The sequence below is a fragment of the Megascapheus bottae genome, chromosome 2, assembly GCF_031878675.1.
Source record: "Megascapheus bottae isolate mThoBot1 chromosome 2, mThoBot2.hap1, whole genome shotgun sequence".
Lineage (NCBI taxonomy): Eukaryota > Metazoa > Chordata > Mammalia > Rodentia > Geomyidae > Megascapheus > Megascapheus bottae.
The window spans coordinates 29,950,616-29,959,801 of record NC_143510.1 but is presented as its reverse complement, the minus strand read 5'-3'; the positions used below and the strand labels follow the sequence as shown (position 1 = coordinate 29,959,801).

Genomic DNA, 9,186 nt, shown 5'->3' with positions numbered 1-9,186 from the left:
AGCAAGATCAGCTGGAAGTATCTACTCAAGAACATTTTTTCTTTCTTTCCAAAGTGCATAAAGATGTGGACATGCTTACTGATGCTTTGTATCAAGGCGGTCATCAGCTTCTGCTTAGCGATCAGGAATTAATGGATTACTTTTATCAAGTTGAATCGCAATTGAATAAGCTATATCATCTCCTTGCTGATATTCTTGCTGATGTGAAGACCAAAAGAAAAATTTTGGCAGCTAATAAATTGCATCAAATAGAAAGAGAATTATATGTGTATTTTTCAAAAGATGAAGACTATTTGAAAAATATTGTAGAGAATTTAGAAAATCAAAGATTAAGGCTGTTGATCTTTAAGATTGAAAAGATTGAAAATCACTGGGCTGGGAATTTGACCTAGTGGTAAGAGTGCTTGCCTAGCATGCACGAAGACCCAGGTTCAATCCTCGGTACCACATAGATAGAAAAAAGCTGGAAGTGGTGCTGTGGCTCAAGTGGTAGAGCTCTAGCCTTGAGAAAGTCCAAGGACTGTGCTCACGCCCTGAGCTCAAGCCCGGGACTGGCAAAAAAAAAAAAAAATACTGAAAATCTATATGCTGTGTTTTTGTGTTTTATGGACAGAAGGAGAATATATGTAATAAACATGACTCAGTTTTTAAATTCAAAAAAAAAATTGGGGGAGGCTTAAGAAAAGTTAACAGGCTGGACGCAGTGGCTCACACCTGTAATCCTAGCTACTCAGGCAGCTGTGATCTGAGGATCCCAGTTCAAAGCCAGCCTGGGTACAAAAGTCAGTGAAATTAATCACTAGAAAACTGGAAGTGAGCTGTGGCTCCAGGGGTAGGGCAGTAGCCTTGAGCTGAAGAGCCCATGGACAATGCCCAAGCCCAGAGTTCAAGTTCCACGACCAACAAAAAAATAAAAAATAAAAAAAGGTTAATGGGGGTCAATTTGGTCAAAGTACATTATATGTATGTGTGTCTATATCGTAATGAAACCCCTCTGTACAATTAACTTATGCTAATAAAAGAGAAAAAGTCAGTATACAAAGTTTCAGCCACAGTTAAAACTACCCTTGACAAATCCCTTAACTCACCCAAACAGTTCAGTTCACATTTTATACAATGAGGCAGTCCATGTTTTGTGTAATGCCCGGACTTGCCACCCACAGAGCTTGATTAAAATCAAAGTCCTCACTTGAGTGACTCCGGATTATAATTAAGCTTTCTGGTACCCAGAATAAACAACAAGATGAGAAGTCTCTAAAGTGTGTCCACTCACTTACGGAGTCTGTTCTCTTTTTCTATTAATAAAACCTCTGCTGTTTGTGAACACAGGGCTATCCCATACCTCTTCAATTAGTCAAGTAATAACCCAAAAACAGACAGCCCAGACGATCAAGTTCATATCCAAGGATGTAAGAAAAGTTTGTCTCTAAGGTTTAAAAAAAAAAAAAAAAAACAGGCGATAGTTGCTTGGTGTCAGGCAAGCAAGTAAGAAAAGCTGTTGTCTAATTCTCCACTTTTGTAGCCCACTTCTTTTCTTCCTGTGGTGAATAAAAACACCCAAGGGGAAACATGAACCTATTCATCAACATTCCTAGCCAGACAGACAGCAAGCTGCTTAATGGTTTTATTGATTCCTTGTTTTGCTCTACATTACGTGTTTCGTTGGCTCAAGAAGTCCATACAAGAAGAATCAAGATGGTCTTGGCAAAAAAGCATTATTTCATTTTAAGCTTGTTGCCACTGAGCCTCGTCAACCCTAAACAGAAGTAGCAGAGTTTCAAAACAAGCATGGGTAGAATTTCTATTCACTCTGTGCCAGTAGCTTCTTCCCATGGCCAATGACCCTTGTTTTCAAAGCAGGAAAAGAAAAACAAACTGGCCAGAGCTGTACTTCTTAAGTGAATTTTTCATGCTAGAATAATGTTTCCTTTTGTGTTCTACTCTATGGTAATGGTTGCAAATACTTTTTGAGGATAAATTTCATATTAGTAAAATGACCCTAATTATAAGTAACACAAACCACTCTATCCGTTTCCAACCCACAGCAAAAACGCAGTGGTTAAATGGCTTGCAAAAATCTTTCAAAGAAGCACAGGAGCTTCAGTGTTTTCCCCCCAATTATCTATTTTAATGGATTAAATCAAACAGGACATGAGCAAACCACATACAGGATGTTCAAAAGTATTAAGTTTAGGATAAAGACCTAACACTTTTGTAAGACACGGCTGAAAAGCTGGAGCTCATTCTACCTGATTCAAGAATAAAGAGGTGACCGACATGGATAATTTTTTTCTTCCAGCACTGGGACCTGAACTCAGGGCCTAGGCACTGTCCTTGGACTTTCTCAAGGCTAGTGTTCTACCACTTGAGCCACAGCACCATTTCCAGCTTTTTCCACGTATGTGGTACTGAGGAATTGAACCCAGGGCTTCATGCTTACTAGGCAAGCACTCTACCGTTAGGCCATGCTCCCAGCTCCATGGATAAATTTTTACTTTATCTGTGTGTCTGTGTGCATATGTGCCACTGGCACCCAGCCACCTGACTAAATTGTTACTTTTACTTATGCATCTCAAAAATAAGAATCTGAGTGCTAAAAGAGGTAGGTTTGAGGGTGTAACTCTGCAATTCAGTGAATATAGCTTAGCATGCACAATCACCATGGTGCAATTCCCCACAATAAAAGGGTGGGATAGCAATGCAGCCATTTTTTAAATGAATACCCTCCTCTCTACCCTAAAAAATCCTTTGACAAAAGTTATTGAAAAACAATCTGAAAAACACTATTTTTTCCATTTCTTTTATTTGTGCTGGTACTGGGAATTGAACCCATGGATCTCATACTCTACCTTAGCTTTGTTATTCAAGGAGGAAGACCTACCACTTATGCCACAGTTCAACTTCCAGCTTTTTGCTTGCTAACTGAAGATACCTAGATGTCAGATTTGCTTGCCCAGGTTGGTTCTGAACCATGGTCCTCAGATCTCAGTCTCCTGAATGGCTAGGATTACAGGCATAAACCACTAAGTACCCTGCTTACATTTCCCATTCCTAAAATCAAATAAAAATTGAATTTATTCACCTTTGTTTTCCAGTTGAATTGTCTTTCTGCCAATAAGGCTGTTGACTTCAGGGTGGGCTATGGATAAAGTAAATAGCAAATGGAGAACTTTCTTTTCTTTTTCCATTTTTTTTCCAAGTCTTGCTAAAGACTATAGTGGGGCTTAATAATCCACTAGTACCTGCCTCAAGCTTTTTTGGAGATAAAACATTAAAAGAAATACAGCAGATAGATTATCTAGTCTTTTATCCTTATGTAAATATTAGCTAGACTTATTATACACACCAGTTACACAATACCAATAAAACTGATGAAAGACTCTTAGATTCTACTCTAGTTGTATATGTGGGTCTTAAATCATATGTATAAGCTGGTTCTACACACACACACACACACACACCAGCAGAGCAGGTTATGAATGCCTGTTCCTTATATTATATTATTAAATAAAGGTCAAGCCAAGTTCAGGTAGCTCCTCAGAAGGCTAAGATCCGAGGATCTTAGGTTGAAGCCAGCCAGGGTAAGAAAATCAGAGAGACCCTTAATGTCCACTTAACTACCAAAAAAGCCAGAAGTTGGGCTGTGGTTCAAGTAGAAGAGTGCCAGCCTTGCTCAGAGAAACTTAGGGTTAGCAACTAGGTCCTGAATTCAAACCCCAAGACTGGTACCAAAAAAAGGGGGGGGAGGGGATGAAAGAAAGGAATGGAGGAAGAGTGGAAGAGAGGAAAGCTAGGACTAGGGACAAACTACTAAATTATCTAAAGGAAATTCTCTGCCATCTGCCTCCCAGTAGGCAGAGAAATAAATGTCCCCTTTATTTTTTATCTAACCCCACAATTAGATATCCATACCAATACTACACCAAGTTCTGAGGACACTGGAGTCCCCTTAGATCCTCAGTGAACTTCCTTGCACAGCAAAACATCATCAGACGTTTCTACAGAAGTCTAGACAGAAGTATCACCAATGAATATCTTTATTTTGGAAAAGTTAGTTCTACCACCTACACAGCCTGGAAACAAAATGATTCCTCAGTCAACCCAAAGGGCAAATCCAGTACGTTCTTTCAGGGTACAAAGGAAACATCTCAGCCTTGATCAGTTTTGTCCAGGAAGGTGGGGCACCCTGATGCCTTATAAAACCACAGCCTGTCATTTGTGTGGTTTGACTGTGGTGCACATCTGTAAACATACGAATCTTCTAACTTCTCATCTGGATTAAAAAAAAAAATAGCCTTAGTTTTCCCATAACAGACTAAGAATGTTGTGTTTGGATTTTTCTTTTCTTTCGAGTGCCCTAATTGTAACACAGACCCTGGATCCGCTTCGAACAGGCCAATTTGATTGCAACATCTTGTTCCTTCCTGTAAACGATTTCCCTAAGCACAGTGTGCAGGTTACCTTGTCAAGCTTTATTTGTAAGAGTCAGCTTGAAAGCAGGGCTGCCAGATTATTAGCACCATGTTAAGTTTAGGGGCATGTGGACTGTGAATGGATGGTCCACAGATCCCAGGCTCAAATCAGTGCAGAAGACATGCTGAAGAAAATGTTTACCAGCCAGGAGCTGCTGGCTCACACCCATAATTCCAGCTATTCAAAAGATCAGAAGAACAAGGTTAGATAGAAGTCAGCCCTGGCAGAAAGTTCTGTGAGTTAACCACGCAGAAAAAAACAGAAGTAGAGCTGTGGCTTAAACACATGCACATATACGCGCACACTCGCACATACACACACACACACACACACACACACACACACACACACACACACACACACACACACAAAGAGAGCAGAAAGAAAAAAAAGAGAACCTGGGGCACTGGTGGTTCACACCTTGTAATGCTAGCTATTCAGGAGGCTGAGATCTGAGGATGGCAGTTCAAAGCCAGCCCAGACAGAAAAGCCAGTGAGACTCTTATCTTCTATTAAGCACCAGAAAACTAGAAGTGGTGCTGTGGCTCAAAGCAGTACACTGCTAGCCTTGAGTGAAAGAGTTCGGGGACAGCACCCAGACTCTGAGTTCAAGCCCTATGAGCTAAAAAAGAAGAAAGAAAGAAAAAATGAAAAGAAAGAGAGACAGGTTTTACTTTTCAAGCACAGCTGTCCATCTGCTGTATACATTGCTGGTAAAGTACTAAGTTGGGGAGGAGGGGTGTAAATCCTTATCTTTCTCTGTGATAATACACAGAACTGTGCATCTTTCCAATTGCCTTCAAGGTTGAAAGAAGTCTTCCTGAGCAGCAGCGAGCTATTAATTAGATTTAGTAGCAACACAATATTAAGTTTTAAGCACTTCAAACAACTTAAAACAGCTCCTGAACTCAGCAGAAATTTTCTTTCTGTGTGTTTTTGGGTTTCCTGAACCCCTGCCTTTTAATTTCTCATTAAAAATGCCTGGACATGAACAGAAAAGAACAAGAGCTGATGACTGAATGCCAGTGACTATGATAAAAAAGAAAAAAAACCTCACTCATCTCTTGATTTTTAAAAGCCATTTCATGTTGTTTAGCTAAGAAAAGGAATTGTATACACAGCTCATTTGTAAAGAACATGCTATAAGTGCCAATTCCCACCCATGTAACCACAGGTATTTAAACTATGGGGAAAATGTGTGCCTGTTGGTTGTGGGTTCCTACCCCCCTCGGGGGGTGAGGGGAGTGCTGGGATTTGAACTCAAGGCCATACCACTTGAGCCAAATCTTCAGCCCTTTTTACTTCTTTTAAGTTAACTTTTGAATAAGATCTCTCATTTTTGCCCAGGCCAGCCTGAACCACAATCCTCCTCATTAGACCTCTCTTGTAGAAGAATGACAGGCTTCTCCCATCATTCCCAGTTTTTTGCTGGAGGAGGAAGGTCACTTCACATTTTTTTAAACTGTGGCCCTTCTGATTGCCACCAGTATTCATTCTCCAGAGTAGCTGAGATTACCAATTACAAATATCTGCCACGTCTCTCCGATTTCCAGTATTTCTAACCAGGAACAAATAGCATGTCTTGCCATGTTCAAAACCCCGAGGTCTGGCCTGCACTCAGGTGGTAAAGCCTTGCACTAGGCAGACACAAAATCTATCTACTGGGGCCGGGAGTTTGGTCTAGTGGTTAAAGTGCTTGCCTAGCATGCATGAAGACCCGGGTTCGATTCCTTGGTACCACATACATAGAAAAAAGCCAGAAGTGGTGCTGAGGCTCAAGTGGTAGAGCTCTAGCCTTGAGAAAGTCCAAGGACAGTGCTCAGGCCCTGAGCTCAAGCCCAGGACTGGCAAAAAAAAAAAAAAAAATCTATCTACCATCCACAGGATTCTTCGCACTCTTCCCCTCCCCACTTTCCTTTCCCTATGGTGTCTTCATCTACTTTTCTGCCCCACTGACCTGGTGTGGCTGCCCTACCTAATCTGACATACCTCTGGCACAACCAGAGGGAGGAAACCCTACTGCAGGGCCAGTGACCGTAGGTGAGCTGCTTCTGCATCCATGCACACTGGCCCTCAAATATCACAGAGCTCAGCACCCACAAACAAAAGAGAAATACAGCCACAGGAGTCCAGGCAACAAGGACAGGCATGAGAAGGCCGAATCAGTTCACATCAGAGGGCATCCAGAACCAGAAGAGGGGAAACCAGACAAATTCCTTTGTTATTCTTTACCCCAGCCCAGGCAAACTCTGCTTATCAACTTTAAAAAAGAACATACTGTTCTCACCAGGCATCAGAGTCACACATGTTTTAATCCTAGCTACTCAGAAGACTGATATATGAGGATTGTGGTTCAAAGACAGCCCAAGCAGGAAAGTCCCTGACCAGCTTAACCAGCTCAAAACTGTAAGTAGAGCTATAGCTCAAAGTAGAAGAGTGCTAGCCTTGAGCAGAAAAGGTCAGGAATAGCACCCAGGCCTTGAATTCAAGCCTCAGGACAAAAAACCAACAATAAAAACTGTTCTCTGTACAATGTCTTAATAGCAGGAAAGAATTTAATTACCTTTATGGCAGTGGTTTTGTTGTAGTTGTTTTGCTTTCCAGATCTGAGAACCAAACTCAGGGCCTTCCACTTGCCAGACAAGTGATCTTCCACTGAACTAAATCCCAAGCCCTTTAACAATGGAATACAGCAATCAAAACAACTGTGCTAAATGCAGGAAAAATCAATAACAAAGTATCTTTTTGAAATGTCATTAAGTAAAAAAAAGTTAGCAATAAAATGATACATATTTGTATAAATCTGTGAGGAAAACTATTAAAAATAACTTCAGAATGTAGTGGCAGAATAAGGAAAGCAGTCAAGGGACCTAAGCTTTAACTACAATGTTCTGTTTAAAAAAAAAAAAAAGTAAGGGGCAGGGAGTTTGGCCTAGTGGTACAGTGCTTGCCTAGCATGCACGTAGTCCCAGGTTCAATTCCTCAGTAGCACATACACAGAAAAAAGCTGGAATTGGTGCTGTGGCTCAAGTGGTAGAGCTCTAGCTTCAAGAAAGCCCAAGGACAGTGCTCAGGACCTGAGGTCAAGGCCCAACACTGGCAAAAAAAAAAGTAAGCCAGGAGCAGTGGATTACAGGTGTGAGTTGATGCCTGTAATCCTAGCTACTCAGGAGGCTGAGATCTGAGGATCAAGGTTCAAAGCCAGCCTGGGCACAAAAGGATCTGAGACCCTTATCTTCAATTAACCTCTAGAAAATAGGAAGTGGGACTTGGCTTAAGGGCAGGGTGTACTGAAGAACTCAGGGACAACACCCGGCCAAGTTCAAGCCTCATGACCCACAAAAAAAAAAAAAAAAAAAAAGAAAGAAAGAAGAAAACCAAAAATGGCGCTGTGGCTCAAGGGATAAGGGCAGTAGCTTTGAGCTGAAGAGTTCAGGGACAGCACCCGGGCCCAGAGTTCAAGCCCCACGTCTGACCAAAAAAAAAAAAAAAAACGTATCAGCCCGGTGCATTCAGGAGGCTTAGCTATGAGGTTCCCAATTCAAAGCCAGCTAGCATACTGTGTGTGTGTGTGTGGATATATATGTAGTATATATATAGTATATATAACGTATATGTAGACACACACATATAAACATACATATGTAGATATACGCATGTACATATACACGTTTATAAGTTTATATTTATATTCATAATTTTCATATATTTTTGAATATTCATGTTATATTTTCATAAATTGTCTTCAAGGTTTTTATGTTTTTATTTATTTTATCATTTTGGGTATTTTTTTTCTTTTTAGCTGTCCATTAGCCTTTTCACTCAAGGTTAACACTCTACCATAGCCTTACTTTCAGCTTTTTGGTTTTCAGCCTCCTAAGTGGCCAGGATTGAAGCATTTGCCACCAGCATGGGGCTTTTGCTTGTTATTCTGGAGATGGAAAAGCTGGAGAAATTAAGGAACGGTGCCCAGGTCCTGATTTCAAGCCCAATATCTGCACGTGCACTTGAGCATATGCGCGCGCACACACGCACGCACGCGCACACACACACACACACACACACACACACAACACACACACAGCAAAAGGCACAAAAGCAGGGCTGGAGTCCTGACTCAAAGGATAGAGTGCCAGTTGAACAAGAAAGGTAGTGGGTCAAGTCTGGCCACAGACTCCCTAGCATTGAAGGAAGTCCAAGAACTCCCAGCATACCATGCTGTTGGAAACTCTGTTTGCTACAGAAGTCTCTAGCACTAGCCTAATTGAAGAAAACAACAGAACAGCTACATATTCATATGCATAGATATATAAATGAATATGCATGTGTGTATGAATATGCATATATGCATAAATAGTAACTTGTGCCTCTTGAAATTTGTATCTTTGGAATGTTTTATGTACATAATATCAGTATAATAATGCATGTGCAATTTAGAAATATATATATATATATAGTAGGCATATATGTTCAGACCTTACCCTAATAAATAGCAGATAAACAAGAACAAAGCAAGACCCACTTAGCTAGCTCCCTTTTCAGAAACAGGACAGACAACTATAATAAAGAACTAATGACAGCTGAATCATAAAGAAACAGCACACATATCCACAGTGAGGGAACTCCTACAAAAGAGTAGCATGTGCTTTTCAAGGGCAAGGTCATGAATGCTTTGAACACCTGTAATACAAAGAGTGACAGGGCAGCAGAGTG

General features: G+C 40.8%; 1 protein-coding gene across 3 annotated transcripts in view; it reads right to left on the bottom strand.

The window, feature by feature from the left end:
• The window catches only part of Ptprg (protein tyrosine phosphatase receptor type G), a 667,714-nt gene that overhangs the window by 632,316 nt on the left and 26,212 nt on the right, over positions 1-9,186 (bottom strand). The window lies entirely within an intron of this gene.